Consider the following 14,545-nt stretch of genomic DNA (forward strand, 5'->3'; position numbering starts at 1 on the left):
CTTTTTGCACTTATATGCAGAGGATATTTCCATTTTCATAATTTAAAAATCCTGATTAAAACACACCATCTACATAAAAGACTCAATCCCTAAGCTCAAAGAGTTGGTATAGATTTAATATTCAAATTGCCAATGATAGGTTGATACATATTTATTTCATATGTTGGCTAAAACCCAAAATAATCGGATATTTTTAGTGTCAGATGGACCAAAAAAAAAATCAGAGTTGAAGGCTTATATAGTTAGATGCCCATATTTTCTGTAATCCCTACACCAAACAGTGGCAAAAACTTTACAATTAGGTCAAGTGATTGTCTTCCATTCTCTTGGCTGAATGAATTCTACAAAGAAAAAAAGAAAGAAAAAAAAAAAAAGACAAGCCAGTCCATCTCAGACACCATAGGGAAGATACCTAAAATTAATTTCTTCTACAAATTATTTTCTTAATATCTGGAGAATAGTATTTCCTAGCCTTTTTCTTTTTTCATTATTAGCCTCTAAGGAGAAAAACTTGATTTAAATTCTCTGTAATAAGAAAAATTAAGTACTAAGAAGTAAGATTTCTGTCAGGTAGGGTTGAGCCATGGAGGACCACCATGGTTATATCTACGATTTTTGCCCCAAAAGAACAAATTTTTGTTCCCACTCCAGGAGGGGACACCTATTGCCTTCATTGAGAATGCATGTTTTAGAATTATGGTCTTAGACCTATATTGAGCTTAGGACAATGATTTGGTAAGTGCTATCAATACTTTCTACTCAGTCTCTAAATAATTATTTTGGGCCTTAGTCAACTGAGTTTTTTTTTTTTTTTTTTTTTCTTTTTCAACTGAGTTTATTACAGATAAAAAATGTTGTCAGCATTAGTTATGTCTTAAGGCCTACAATTCAAATTTTGCCTCTAATTTACACTCTGATAATACACTGATTTGTATGAAACAATAGGAGAAACTTCCTTAACCTGAGATTGAGTTCAAGTTTAAATTATACAACTATTAGGGCAACCGTGTGGCGGAGTGGTTAAGCATCTGCCTTTGGCTCAGGTCATGATCCCGGGGTCCTGGGATTGAGTCCCACCTCAGGCTCCTGGCAGAGACCCTGCTTCTCCTTCTGCCTATATCTCTGCTTTCTCTCTGTGTCTCTCATGAATAAATAAATAAAATCTTTAAAAATAAAAAATAAAGTATACAGCTATATTCTAATAGAGAAAGAGTGAACATAGTGCTGTGTAGGATGGAAATAGGTAGACTCTATAAGTACCCCATATCCATCCCAAATAATTTGGGCCCATGGAGTGAAGAGGTAGGACCACCTTCTTATCCTCTCCTCAACTCACTTAATCATGACTTTGGTTTTAACTATAACCAAATTACTAATCACCCCAAATCTCTATCCCTAATTCATATCCTCTTCCTTACCTCCAGATCCATCTATCCAATCTCTAATATATATACTCAGATTTCCTCAAAGTGTATTTAACTCAGTGGGCCCCAAACTGAATTTGCCCCTTTGCTTTCTTTTTATATCACCTAGATTAATGAATCACAATTAACTTCCTTAGCCATAAATCTGAGAGTCATTCTTGATTTTTTTCTTGTTTTCTTTATGCAATTGAACTACAGTTCCCACCAATTTTTATCTCTAAGCACCTTGACCACTCTTGTTTGAGCCCAGATCCTCTCTCCAGAATGCTACCATAGTCTCCTAAGAAATTTCTGCCTCCAGTCTTTCCTTCTCTGTCTCCTTCATACTTCACACTGCATGCTCTCATTATAATGAAAGTGGAAACCACACCCCCCAGTTCAAAACTTTTCAATGCAGATCATCTCCATTCATTCTTTTAGTCTCATGTTTAGACTCCTGCCACAATAATACATGTTGTCTTTTAAATTGCCTATCATCCCCAACTCACATCTTCTCAATGAAGCCTCACTGATCTGCTTGGTGAGTTTCAGGGAATATGCTTGGCTCAGCCTTCCAGAGTTAGCTGATCTGTACACATACTTCATTTGCTGCTCATCCGTAAGGTAATATTTTAGGGGCAGGCTCTGTCCCTTTGAGGAAGGGGTGTTGCAGGTTAGGACACGAATGTAATTCAGAAGGAAGTACTAAGAAGCCCCGTATGACTGTACATCTAAGCTTCATCATCCAATCCAGGTTTCTCTATGATAAAGGAAACTTCCTTTTGTTCCCCCAGAATACACCAAGCTTTCACACTTCCTTTCTTTGCACATGATATTCCCTCTGCTGCTTTTGGATTTGGAAAACTCTTCTCATGCTTGAAACTTCAGCTAAAATGCTATCCCAGATAGGCTGAAGTGTTCTTATTCTGCTGCCATTGAAGATTATCTCTACATTCATATAGAAATTATGAAATTACGTTGTCTTTAGTTGTCTGAATATTTAAATGTAGCTGGTAAATTCCTCCAGACCAAGAAATTTACATTAATTTATCACTGAATTACTAGAACTTAGCACTGAATGACATAATAGACCATCTGCAAGTAATTATTCAATAAATAGGTAAATAAGCTTACCATGTACTCTCATCTCCCAAAAAAAGATGGAATTTAAAAAAAATATGTTGGCAGTATAATTATATGAGTACTAAAACTGGATTAAGAAGAAGTGCTACAATTCTTTTTATAATGTATGCCAACTTTAGTGAAAAGAGAATTATTGCTCTTTAGATGTGTCTTAACAGGATACCAACCTAAAAATAAGATCAGCTCTATTTATAACTCCCATTCTATAAACTCCCCAAATAAGAAATTATATATCAAATACCTAAAAAAGGAATACAATTCTTCTAGATAAAATCAGTCTTATAGAAAATTGTACACAATTGATTTTCAAGCTTGCATTACTTGCAGCTTATGGACTACAAAATTGCTGATCACACCATTTTATAAGATTCAGCCACAGAAAACTGTGTTTTGTACAGAGCATGGCACCACTATAATTCTATAGGATAGTATTATAGAATGAGAGTATAGGTATATATTAACATCAAATGTTAACCCTCTCAGAACCATTCCCAAACAAAAACTGAGCTATTTTGGAACAAAAGAATACTAAAACATATTTGTATATCACCTCTTTGCAAAGTTATTGAAGATGGGATTCAAATACAACAGGGATATAATTAGGTAAAGAAATCAGGGGAAGGAAAGACAAGTATCAGAAAAACAAGATGCAACCCTCAGGGAGATTAGGACATAAATATATGACATTAGGTTCTATACTCTTTCCGAGGTTACATATAAATTTGGCCTCAGTTTGGCCAAATTCCTATCAATTTGCATGCTGTGCAAAAGCATAAACACAGGGGATCCCTGGGTGGCTCAGCGGTTTGGTGCCTGCCTTTGGCCCAGGGGCGATTCTGAAGTCTCGGGATCGAGTCCCGCGTCGGGCTCCTGGCATGGCGCCTGCTTCTCCCTCTGCCTGTGTCTCTGCCTCTCTCTCTCTCTCTCTCTCTCTATGTCTATCATAAATAAATAAATAAAACCCTTAAAAATAAAAGTGTCTTAAAAATGTCAATTAAAAAAAAAAGCATAAACACACTAGTCTTTATTAAGCTCCTAGCTTAATAATATATCTTAGCACATAGCTTATTCACACCAATGCAATGGAATGTAAATAAAAGGTCAATACATCATAAAAAATCATATGTAATCCTAACATTTTCTTCTCACAAAATGTGAAACAATCTGTAGTGTGATGATGAAGCCTAAAGCCAACCTGCACTTGAAGTACAATTTTGGTCTGTGAGGCCCAGACTTAGAATTTAATGAGAGGATATTTTTGAATGGAATGTCTAGAAGCCCATAGGTCAATATTTAGGAGGGGCAGAAAATGTATCTGTTTTCTCTCCTAAAAGCAGGTCATAATCTAACCTCAACTAAGAAAACCATATTCATAACTTTAATAAAAGCAAACAAATAGTGAAGACTCAAAACTCTTTGTTGAGTTGTTGAGCCTTGAGTTGTATATCAATCATTGTGAAGGTAGGAAATCTTCACGTATTTTTGTTTAAGTGATTATAGAATCTAGATATGTATTAATAACATTCCAGCAGAAACTTGGTGTGGAGTCTACAAAGTTTAGGGAACTTAACCTTGATTTATAAACTTAGAGAAGTGAAGTACTCAGAAAACGAATGAAATCTATACTTCTATAACTTTACATCAAATTAATACCTTGTATGGCTTTGCCCCTGAATCTGCCATAATCACTGGATGGTTAAGTCAAATTTAGGTCTTTCCATATTATAATACCTGACAACACTTTTTTTCAGATAGTAAAAAATTGATATGATTTATATTTCATAAAATCTGAGGTGACCTCTTCTAATTTCCTTTTCATATGTTACCCTACTGTTTTCTTAAATGCTACCTTACTACAGGGTTGTCTGCAAGCTACGCATTCTTGCAAACCAGGCAGTAGGAAGAAGAATTTCCTAGACTATAGTACAGTTTAAATCAGTTTTAAATCATTAGTCACCTGATAATAGAAATTGGCAAAAGAAACCTCAAAATACCTGAGGATGATTTTTTTTAAGTTTTAAAAGTTTTCAGAAAGTAAAATGTACTCATCATTTGCAGCCCTTCACTTGTGCCACTCTTATCTTCTAATGTCCCCAGGTCTCATTACAAATACAGACAGACTCTGAGATGAAAATAATGAAGTGGAAATCATCACTTTTCATGAAATCTAAAATAGTCTTGGTAGTTTAGGATACAGGAACAATAACTAACGTAATCTATGATACTAGTTTCTAAAAGATATTATGGATAAAATCCCCCCTGATCGACACCATGTTCTTCCTTTTCACTCCAACAGATTAGGTTACTAAATATGGGAAGACAAATTTTAGGTAGAAAATATATCTGTCCTTTTTTTTTTTTTTGTATCTGTCTTTTTAAACTACTTCCGAGAGGGAAGAGCTCTCTCATACCCCAAAAATGCCATATTAGGAAGGCTCCGCTGAACATACCTCTTGTCATAGCACTGAGGTCCCCAGCAGCAACTTAACCAACTACAGGGTATGTAGAATAAATAAAAGTTGAAAGAACATAAAAAGGTGCCATATATCAAATTAGACAATGTGTCTCCTGACAGGAACTATGTAAGTATGAAGGCAAATCACATTCATCTTGCCGAGAAAATAATCAGAAAAATTCCTCATGTTTATAAGTCAGGAAACTTGTCCATGCCCCTCGGAGGTTAACAAGAAAAAGGCTTCCAATCTACTGTTATCTTTGACTGAAGGTTTTTCTCTGATAGCTAGAGAAAAAGTTCAAAATACATGACAATATAGGAAACTGAACATTCTGAAATCCAGGGCTATTTTCGGCATATGATATTAAAAACCAACAGATAAGGAGCCTTACCTTTAGAACAGCAACAAGCTACATTCTAGGAGAGTCTACTGTGAAGGCATTCACTCTACTGTTAAGTCATGTGAAGGGAGTATACTGTGTCTAAAAGGACACAGTCAGTGAACTAATTCTGGTGGTTCCCAGTGCTGGGATTCACTGGCTCAAAGTCTACTGGCTGTCTTCTTCTGTTGGCCTTGCTCCTGGCTCCCAAGCCATTCTAATGAAAAGAGGTTATACCATTTTGCTCAGATTATACCTGGAATGTTAAAAGATTCACCATCGTTGAGGGAAATGATCCTGATGCCAAAATCATAAATGAGTGCATACGTTCTTGGGACAAATGGGTGGCCATCTGAAAAAAAAAATGAATTTGGATTAAAGCTTCACACTTTTTAATTTTATTTTATTTAAATTCAATTTGTCAACATACATTATAACACCCAGCACTCATCTCATGATTAAAGCCTCACAGTTAACACGAAGCCAAATCCAATGGCCAAACATTTAAACGTGAAAAAGAAAAACTGAAAGGACTAGAACAAAACAAATTTTTAGAACTTCAGAGTAGGGATGGTCTTTGACTATGACACAAAATCAAGAAGCCATTAACAAAAGTGAATTTAAGCATATTGAAGTAAAAAACAACTGCATGGCAAAACACATCTGTCTTAGTCCTCTTGGACTACTGTAACAAATACCATAAACTAAGTAGTTTGTAAACAATAGAAATTTAGTTCTCACAGTTCTAGAGGCAGATAAGTCCAAGACCAAGGTAACTGCAGACTCAGTGTCTGATGAGGGCAACCTTCCTGGCTCATAGACAGCTGTCTCTTCACTGCAACCTCACAAAGAAAGTAGAGGGGAGCTCTCAAAGGCCCCTCTTATGATCCCATGCATAAAAACTCCACCCTCATGACCTAATCACCTCCCAAAGGCCCCACTTCCTAATCCCATCACCTTCAGGATCAGTTTTCAACATATGAACTTTGGGGGAACACAAACACTCAGATCATACAAACACCATAAATAATATACAAAAGCAAAACAAAAAAATAATTGACAGCTCATATCACAGATAACATAAGAAGCTTCTAAAATTAAGAAAATTATTTCAAGAATAATTAGAAAAATGGCAAAAGATGTGTGAAGACAATTTACAAAAAAAGAAGAAAAATGGTTAACTATTTGAAGATATGTTTAACCACACTCATAATAAGAAAAATACAAACGAAAACTATATTGATACTATTTTTCACATCACAATAACAAGTATCTCCAAGTTTGATAATACACCATATTGTATATTGTATATTTGAAAAACATTTTCAAACCTTGCTAGTGAGGGTGTTAATTGATAAAACACCTATAGAGATCCATTTGGCAATAGCTAGTAAAATATAAAATTGCTCCAAAAATTGTGCCTTTTTAAATTTATCCTACAGTATACTTGCACAAATGGAAAATACAACATGTACAGTATTATTCACTGAAGCATTGTTGTAAGAATCGAATTATAGTATATTCAAAAAGTTGAATCCTACATGGCTATAAAAAATGAGGAAGCTATTTTTATAAATAAATAAATATATATAAAAATATATAATATACATATATGTTATATACATATAATGGAATATTACCTAGCCATCAAAAAATGAAATCTTGCCATCTGCAATGACATAGGTGGAACAGAGGGTATTACGCTAAGCAAAATAAGTCAATCAGAGAAAGACAATTATATGATTTCATTCATATGTGGAATTTAAGAAACAAAACAGAAGATCATATGCGGAAGGGAGGGAAAATAAAAGAAGATGAAATCAGAGAGGGAGAAAACCATAAGACTCTTATCTCTAGGAAACAAACTGAGGATTGCTGGAGGGGAGGTGGGTGATGAGATGGTAACTGGGTGATGGACATTAAGGAGGGCACATGATATAATGAGCACTGGGTGTTATATGCAACTGATAAATCACTGACCTCTACCTCTGAAATGAATGCTATACTATAGTTAATTGAATTTAAATAAAATAAAATTTAAAAGAAAAATATCTATAAGGCACATTATTAAAAGAAAGAAGCAAATATAGAGCACTGTCTAGAGTATGTTCTATTTGGGTTAAATAAAGATAATATATATCCACCTAATTGACATGAACAACAGGAGTTAGAACCGAATAGATCCACCTATATGTGGATTCTTTTTATAAATGCAATATAGTAATATAAATGTATTCTCTCTTCCTTACAATTTTCTTCATAACATTTTTTTGTCTAGCTTAAAATATAGTAAAAATATAGTATATAACATATAGCATACAAAATGTGTGTTAATCAACTTTATCTTATCAGTAAGGCTTCTAGTCAACAGTAGGCTATTAGTAGGTAACTTTTAGGGGGAGTCAAAATTTATAAACCGATTTTTTTTAAGTACGCTCCATTCCCAGCATGGAGCCCAACATGGGGCCTAAACCCACAACCCTGAGATCAAGATCTGAGCTGAGATCAAGAGTCAGACACTTAACCAACTAAGCCACTCAGTGTTCCTCAAAAGTATACAGAGTGTTGACTGTGCAGGTGAGTGAGGGTGAGTGAGGGCTGGCACACCTACCCTCTCATTGTTCAAGAGTCATCTGTATTTACACCCTCATAGTAGTATACTTTTGAAAGAAAAGGGAGGTATTGGGCAGGTGGGGCAAAAGAAACACTTTATTAATCCTGCTTAGGAATTTTCTTAAATATGACTGACCTCATACAGAAAAAAAAAAACAACAAGAAAATAAAAAGTTTAGAAGCACAACTAACTTTTATGAAATTCAAGATTATTTTTTTCTGTTGATAAGTAAATACATTTGTCATTCTTAATTCAAGGAACTGCCTCATACTTAAGCCAGAGAGATTTTTCTAAAAGTACAGTATTACTTTATGTCTTGTGATTTCAAATGATATGAATATATTACCCTTCAAAAGATGAAATAAGTTTAAATTTAGTTTTTAAAAATTAGTGGGAAAATTCTAGTTTAAAGTGATTGCAATGGACTGGATGTGTCTGTCTTCACTCCCCAAATTTATATGTTGAAATCCTACCCTCTAAAATGTGACAGTACTAGGAGGTGGGATCTCTAGGAAGAGATTAGTGCTCCTCTGAAAGAGACCCCAGAGAGCTCTCTTGCAGCTTCCACCATGGGAGGGCACAGCAACAAGACCACCATCTATGAACCAAGAAACTGGACCTCACCAGACGTCAAATCTACCAGTGCCTTAGTCTTGGACTTTCAAACCTTCAGAATTGTGAGAAATAAATTTCTGTTGTTAATAAGTCACCCAGTCTGTGGTATTCTGCAGGTACAAAGATCAAGTCATTTGGATGGAAGGGCAGAAATTCTGAGAAGCAACTAAATTCCCTATCCTCTTCTCATATGAATAGAGGGCAGCTGATCACAGCATTTCATTCCACTTGGATAGGCTGTTGGGATTGGAGGAATAAAGGCAGAAAAAGGCCCAAAGTAACTTTGGGTCCCAAAAACAAAAATAGAGATAACATACATACAAGTATATGCGTGTTCTGGAGGCTCCTAGAACACTATGATTAGCTGCTGCTCAGAATCAGCTCCACACCAACAAGGCCTCCTTACTTTGCTTATTACCTGCTCATCCCTTGCCCATGAATGTATAGGATGCCTGAGCCACAGAAACCACCACTTATTCAAAGTCAGCCCTCCATTAGGAGAGAGGACTTCTGGGTAATCAGACCTATACTATTGTTCTCAGATCTGTACAAGCCCAGGATGCCTACCTATACTGACCAACATAGTCCTTTATTCTTAAATATAGTCAGACAGCCAAATATCTGAGAAAAAGTTAAAGCATGAAAGAAAAGATCAACGAGCAACAAACATTTGATCAAGAAGAAAGAGAAGAGGCAAGGAACAGAAAAGAACTTTCATACATTAAAAATAGTATTTGCAAGGATATTTAAGAAGATATTGAAGAATGGAAAATAGGCTGCTATAAAAAAGATCAACAAAGGGCGGCTAGATGGTTCAGTTGGGTAAACATCCAACTCCTGGTTTAGTTCAGGTCATGATTTCATGGATCGTGGGATGCAGCCCCCTCTGAGGCCCCATGCTCAGCGTGGGGTCTCCTTGAAGATTTTCTTCCTTTACCCACTACCCTGCACTCATGTACACACAGTCTAAAAATTAAATAAATCTTTTAAAAAATTTTTTAACTAATTTTAAAAAGATCAAGAAAATAGGCTTTAAAACAGGACTGTTAAAATAAAAAGTAGGAAAGCTAAGTAATGGAATTAACAGAATGAACAAAGTTAAGGACTAAATTAGTGATCTTGAAAATAAAGTCACAGAAATGGTCAATATAACTAAAGAAGATAATGCAAGGAAGAAAAAGAAATATTAATAGAACAGAATGTTATTGGGAGAAAAACTAGAATTCTCAAAATGAAGGAGTTCACCAAGTAGTAAGGAGCATGAAAGAAAAACTATACTTAGGTACATCCTCATGAAATTTTAGAATTTCAAGCACAAAGAAAAGATGTGAAAATATCCCAGAATGGTTAAGAGATAAAACCAAAAAAGCAGGCCATCTACAAATGAAATAAAATTAAGCATCTAAATAGCAACACTTAAGTTTCTGTAGAAACTTAAAAGGATTTGGAATCTAGAATTCTATACTCAGATTAATTTAACTATTAATCAAGGGTAAGGGAAAATAATAACATTTTCAGGCATATCGTAATGGCTAATATTTATTTTACTTACTATGAACCAGGTACTTTGTAATTATTAACTTCTTTAATCCTCAGAACAATCCAATTAATTTGGTTCTATTATCCCTGGTTTCACAAATGAGAAAACAGAGGCATAGAGAGGATGAAAAACCTGCCGAAGATTATGCTACTTGGAGGAGGCAGAGCTGGGCTTTGGATCCAGGGAGCTTGGCTGCAGAGTACATGCTCTTACTTATGACACAATAGTGTCACTCTGTTGTTCAGGCACTCAGAAAATTCATATCCCACATAGCCTTCTTGAAAAAAAAAATTACTTGAGGATATACTTCAGTAAGATGAAAGAGAAATCCAAGAGATAATGGCAGTAACCTGAGAATCCAGAGGTTTCAGGATGACAGCTCTGCAGGATGCCAAGGAAATCAAAATAGAAAATCAGAAAGGAAATTCTTTTTTTTTTTAAGATTTTATTTATTTATTCATGAGAGACACAGAGAGAGAGAGACACAGGCAGAGGGAGAAGTAGGCTCCCTGCGAGGAGCTGGACGTGGGACTCAATCCCAGGACCCTGGGGTCACGACCTGAGCCAAAGGCAGACATTGAACTACTGAGCCACCCAGGTGCTCTCAAAAAGGAGATCCTATTACACAAACTGTATGATTAAAACACAGAAACCCTTAATAGTAAAATTATGGCAGGTATTTTTCCTGTCAACAAGAAAAAAGAATGGCGATTGGAAACTCAATCTTGAGCCATATTCTGGAGTGAAAGAAAGAGAATGCTTAGAACATTCTCATTCTGAAGGGACAGAATCAGTCACACAAACATTTCTGTCAATGTGAGTCCAATCACACCAGTTGCTTCTCCAATGTATATTTACATACTCAATACTGTAAATGCACCTTACTGGTTTTCAATTTTTAGAATTACAGGAAAAGCATGAAAAACAAGTGTATTTTTTATAAAACAAAGAAAATAGAATCCTTGTTAACATATAAGTAAACAAGTGATTAAGATGTAAAAAAAAAAAGAAGGGACAGGAAAGGTATATGCAAGGGAAGTAGAGAGCTGTGCTTATTTCCTTATTTTATAGAGCAAAGAGTTATTCTTTTTTTAGGGCAAAAAGTTATTAAATACAAATATAAACTACCACACACTTACAAAGGTGAACACTTACATAGGTAAAAGTATACCTAACCTGTACTTGGAGGTGGAAAAGGAAAAGCAGAGGGGTGATGAATATAAGTGCTCAAATTCTTTATCTCTCATAGCATAAAGTCAATAGGTACTGCTTAAATTTTGTAAACCAAGAAGCAGAGGGATAAGTAGATATAATGATAACCATTATGTTAAAATCAGAAATGGCTAAAAAGAGCTACATTTGAAGAGTATTTTTGTTGCTGGCGGGTTTTGTTTCTTTTTTATCATGTGCATGTATTACTTTAAAATTAGAATTGGGTCAGTGTGTGGATGGACAGGTAAATGGATGGAAGTAAATAGAGGAGTGCATGACTTTCTGGAAGAAGGGATATTTAAGCAGAAACCCGGAAGGAGGGAAGAGTATGAGTTACTTAAGTAAAAAGAAAGAGGAAAGAGGACCCAGCACAGAAGAGTTTCATTGGCTGAGAAATGTGGAAGGGGAAAACTGAAATGAAGTTGGAGAGACAGAGGAGAGCCAGGGCTTGTGAGCCACATTAAGGAGCTCAAAGGAGAAGCTAAGGAACTCTTCTACAAAGGAGCACATGATAGTCATAGGAATGTGCCCCTCAAATCTTCCTTCAAGAGAATCAGATGCAAGGCACATAGTTAACTAATAGCTTCCAGCTGCTGCACCTGCATCCACTAGTCTTCATTCTGAGGTCACATTTCTCCTGGGCTGCTTCCAGCCTGGAACTGAGCACAGTATAGTGGGGATGTTAGAGCCACGCCATTATGGCCCAACATGGGACTCCTCTCACAGGAGATTTGTGCTCTTAGGCTTCTCACCAGATTTGCCAAGACTTTCTCAAGTGTGAGGCTCTTTCTACCCAGTCCTCCTTCCTTCCTTCTCTCCCATCCCCTACACCACGGTCTGAGGCTCTCCCCAACAAACTCTTCCCTCTTTTATCTTTAAGTGTATCCCCCTCCCCACCCCCCCAAATCAAATAAATCTCTTGCACTTCTAAGTATATCTTGGCATTTGCTTCCCAGAGGACTTAACTGACCCAGAGAGTGACATGAAGTCTCATTTTAGTATAGAGAGTAGAGTAAGCATGGTAAGATAGAATATAGAGAAATTAGGAGGCTATTTCAGAAATCCAGGTGGGAGCTTATCAAGGCCAGGATAAAGCCAGTGGAAGTGAAGTGGATGGTTAAAATGGTATACTGAGATTAGTATTGATAGGACTTGACTTATTAGCAGTGAGAGGAAACAGACTCATCAAAGATGGTTTCAAGTTTCTGCCTGGGTTGGTTGTTTTCACAGATATAAGAAACAATTGTTTGTCACCCCAATTCTGATTGAGAGACAACTCTGCAGCTGATGTCATGCCTAGATCCCAAGAACTCGTTTTCCTTTCTCTGAGCTGAGGTACTTCACAAGAATATAATGGATGAGGGTTCCTCTAACTTTCCCTGCAGGACTCCTGATATTCTTCATAATGAAAAAAGAATGGAGAGCTCTACACAGGAGCATCATGGCATTAAATAGCCACAATCTGTAACCATTATCTACATTTACTACTCTCTAGCCCCTGTCTCAACTTGATGGGACACAAGCTCTAACAAACTATACCCCAGAGGCCCTATTAATTTTCTGAACCCAGCAAAGTGAGGAGTGGAAGATGGCCTTCAGAACATGCTGAATGACAATACCATAAATAGTGCTTAGTCTAAGAAATGGCCACACTACCTTCCAGGTGACCTCTTATGCCAAGAGATAGTATCTGGACTTAACATCATATGAATTTCTGTATTTGAGACTCCTGTTTGAATGTATCTGCTTTATCATGTCCATTTAGATGGTCTACATGATGCAAATAAATTATCAAGAATTTTGGATTTGAAATTTTTTCTTTACCTACTCTCCAGAAAATCAAAGATTCTCATTTCCTGGAACTTGACCCACAATTTGCATATTATTTTTCCTATTTTTATTATGACTGCCTCAAATAAAATCATAGAGGCAGTGTATGACTCCCAGAATGCTCACTAGATCACTTTTACGAATTTCAGAGGTTGTTATTGCATTTTAGCTTTGGTAGGATGAATAGTGACCCCAGTGATGTCCACATCCCCAGAACCTGTCCATGTCACAGGTTTATATGGCAAAAGGGACTTTGCAGGTACAATTAAAGATTTTGAGTTGGAAAAATTATCCTGGATTATCTAAGTGGGCCTAACATTTCACAGGGGTCCTTTTAAGAGGGAGGCAGGAGATAAGATAGAAATAGGACAACTGAAGCAGAGAGATTAGAATGAGGACACCACAAGGAATGCCAGCAGCCTCTAGACACGGAAGAGTCAAGAAATGGGTTTTCTCCTAGAGCTTCCAGAAGAAACCAGCTCTGCTGACACCATGACACCACAAAATTTGTGAGACCTTTAAAAATACAAAGAAAGTAAAAATTACCTGTAATTCCATCATCCTGAGGTAGCCACTGTTAAAATAATATGTATATATATTACATATATATATACAATGGAGGCATATATTGGTGAAATTGATTTTGTCCTTCTGGCTTCCAGAACTGTAAAAGGATAAACTCATGTTGTTTTAAGTCACTAAGTTTATGGTAATTTGTTTTAATAGCTGTAAGAAACTAAGAACTAAAACACTAAAAAGCTTATTTTACTTCATTTCTATCCTGTCTTGCCCCAAACAGACTCGTCTTACATGGTCAAAACAGACGCCTGCAGCTCAGTTTCTCCCAAGAGGATTCAGTTCTAGAAACTCTGCCACTACAGGTATTTCTCATGATAGCTCAGCTGATATCACTCATCCAGTTGGGAGATGAGAGTCTTTCTGTTAAAAGTAGTATCTTAAGAAGTTCATGAATATATGGACAACATGCTCCAACTACCATGCAATGGAGAAACCTGCTTAGACAAGGTAACTCTGTTCACAGCAGGCGAGGTGATTCATCTTTCTGAGAACATGTCTGGATTACCATCATAGAACCAGGCATCAAGAGAAGAAATAGAACTTCCAGGTGGTCTTAGATTGCCCCACAATATCCTCTGCCCAGAAGGCTTTATGGAAATCAGCCCACCTTTAGCTGACCAAGGCAGTCTGATGAAAGTGTGAGTAGCTTTGCATTGAGGCCAGGAGAGGTTATACCTGAGCCAAAACTCTGCCTAGGTCAAGACAATGAACATGGTTTGTAGAGGTTCCTTGTTGCATCATATCATATAATAATGGAGACACTTAAGTGTGGGG

At 36.3% G+C, this 14,545-nt stretch overlaps 1 long non-coding RNA gene across 1 annotated transcript in view; it reads right to left on the reverse strand.

Annotated features, from left to right (window-relative positions):
• Positions 1-14,545, reverse strand: part of LOC121479655 — an 89,081-nt gene that overhangs the window by 29,665 nt on the left and 44,871 nt on the right. Inside the window, exon 3 of the long non-coding RNA XR_005984791.1 lies at positions 5,638-5,733. This is a non-coding gene — a long non-coding RNA (uncharacterized LOC121479655). The remainder of the gene's footprint in view (positions 1-5,637; positions 5,734-14,545) is intronic.

The sequence above is a fragment of the Vulpes lagopus genome, chromosome 21, assembly GCF_018345385.1.
Source record: "Vulpes lagopus strain Blue_001 chromosome 21, ASM1834538v1, whole genome shotgun sequence".
Classification (NCBI taxonomy): domain Eukaryota; kingdom Metazoa; phylum Chordata; class Mammalia; order Carnivora; family Canidae; genus Vulpes; species Vulpes lagopus.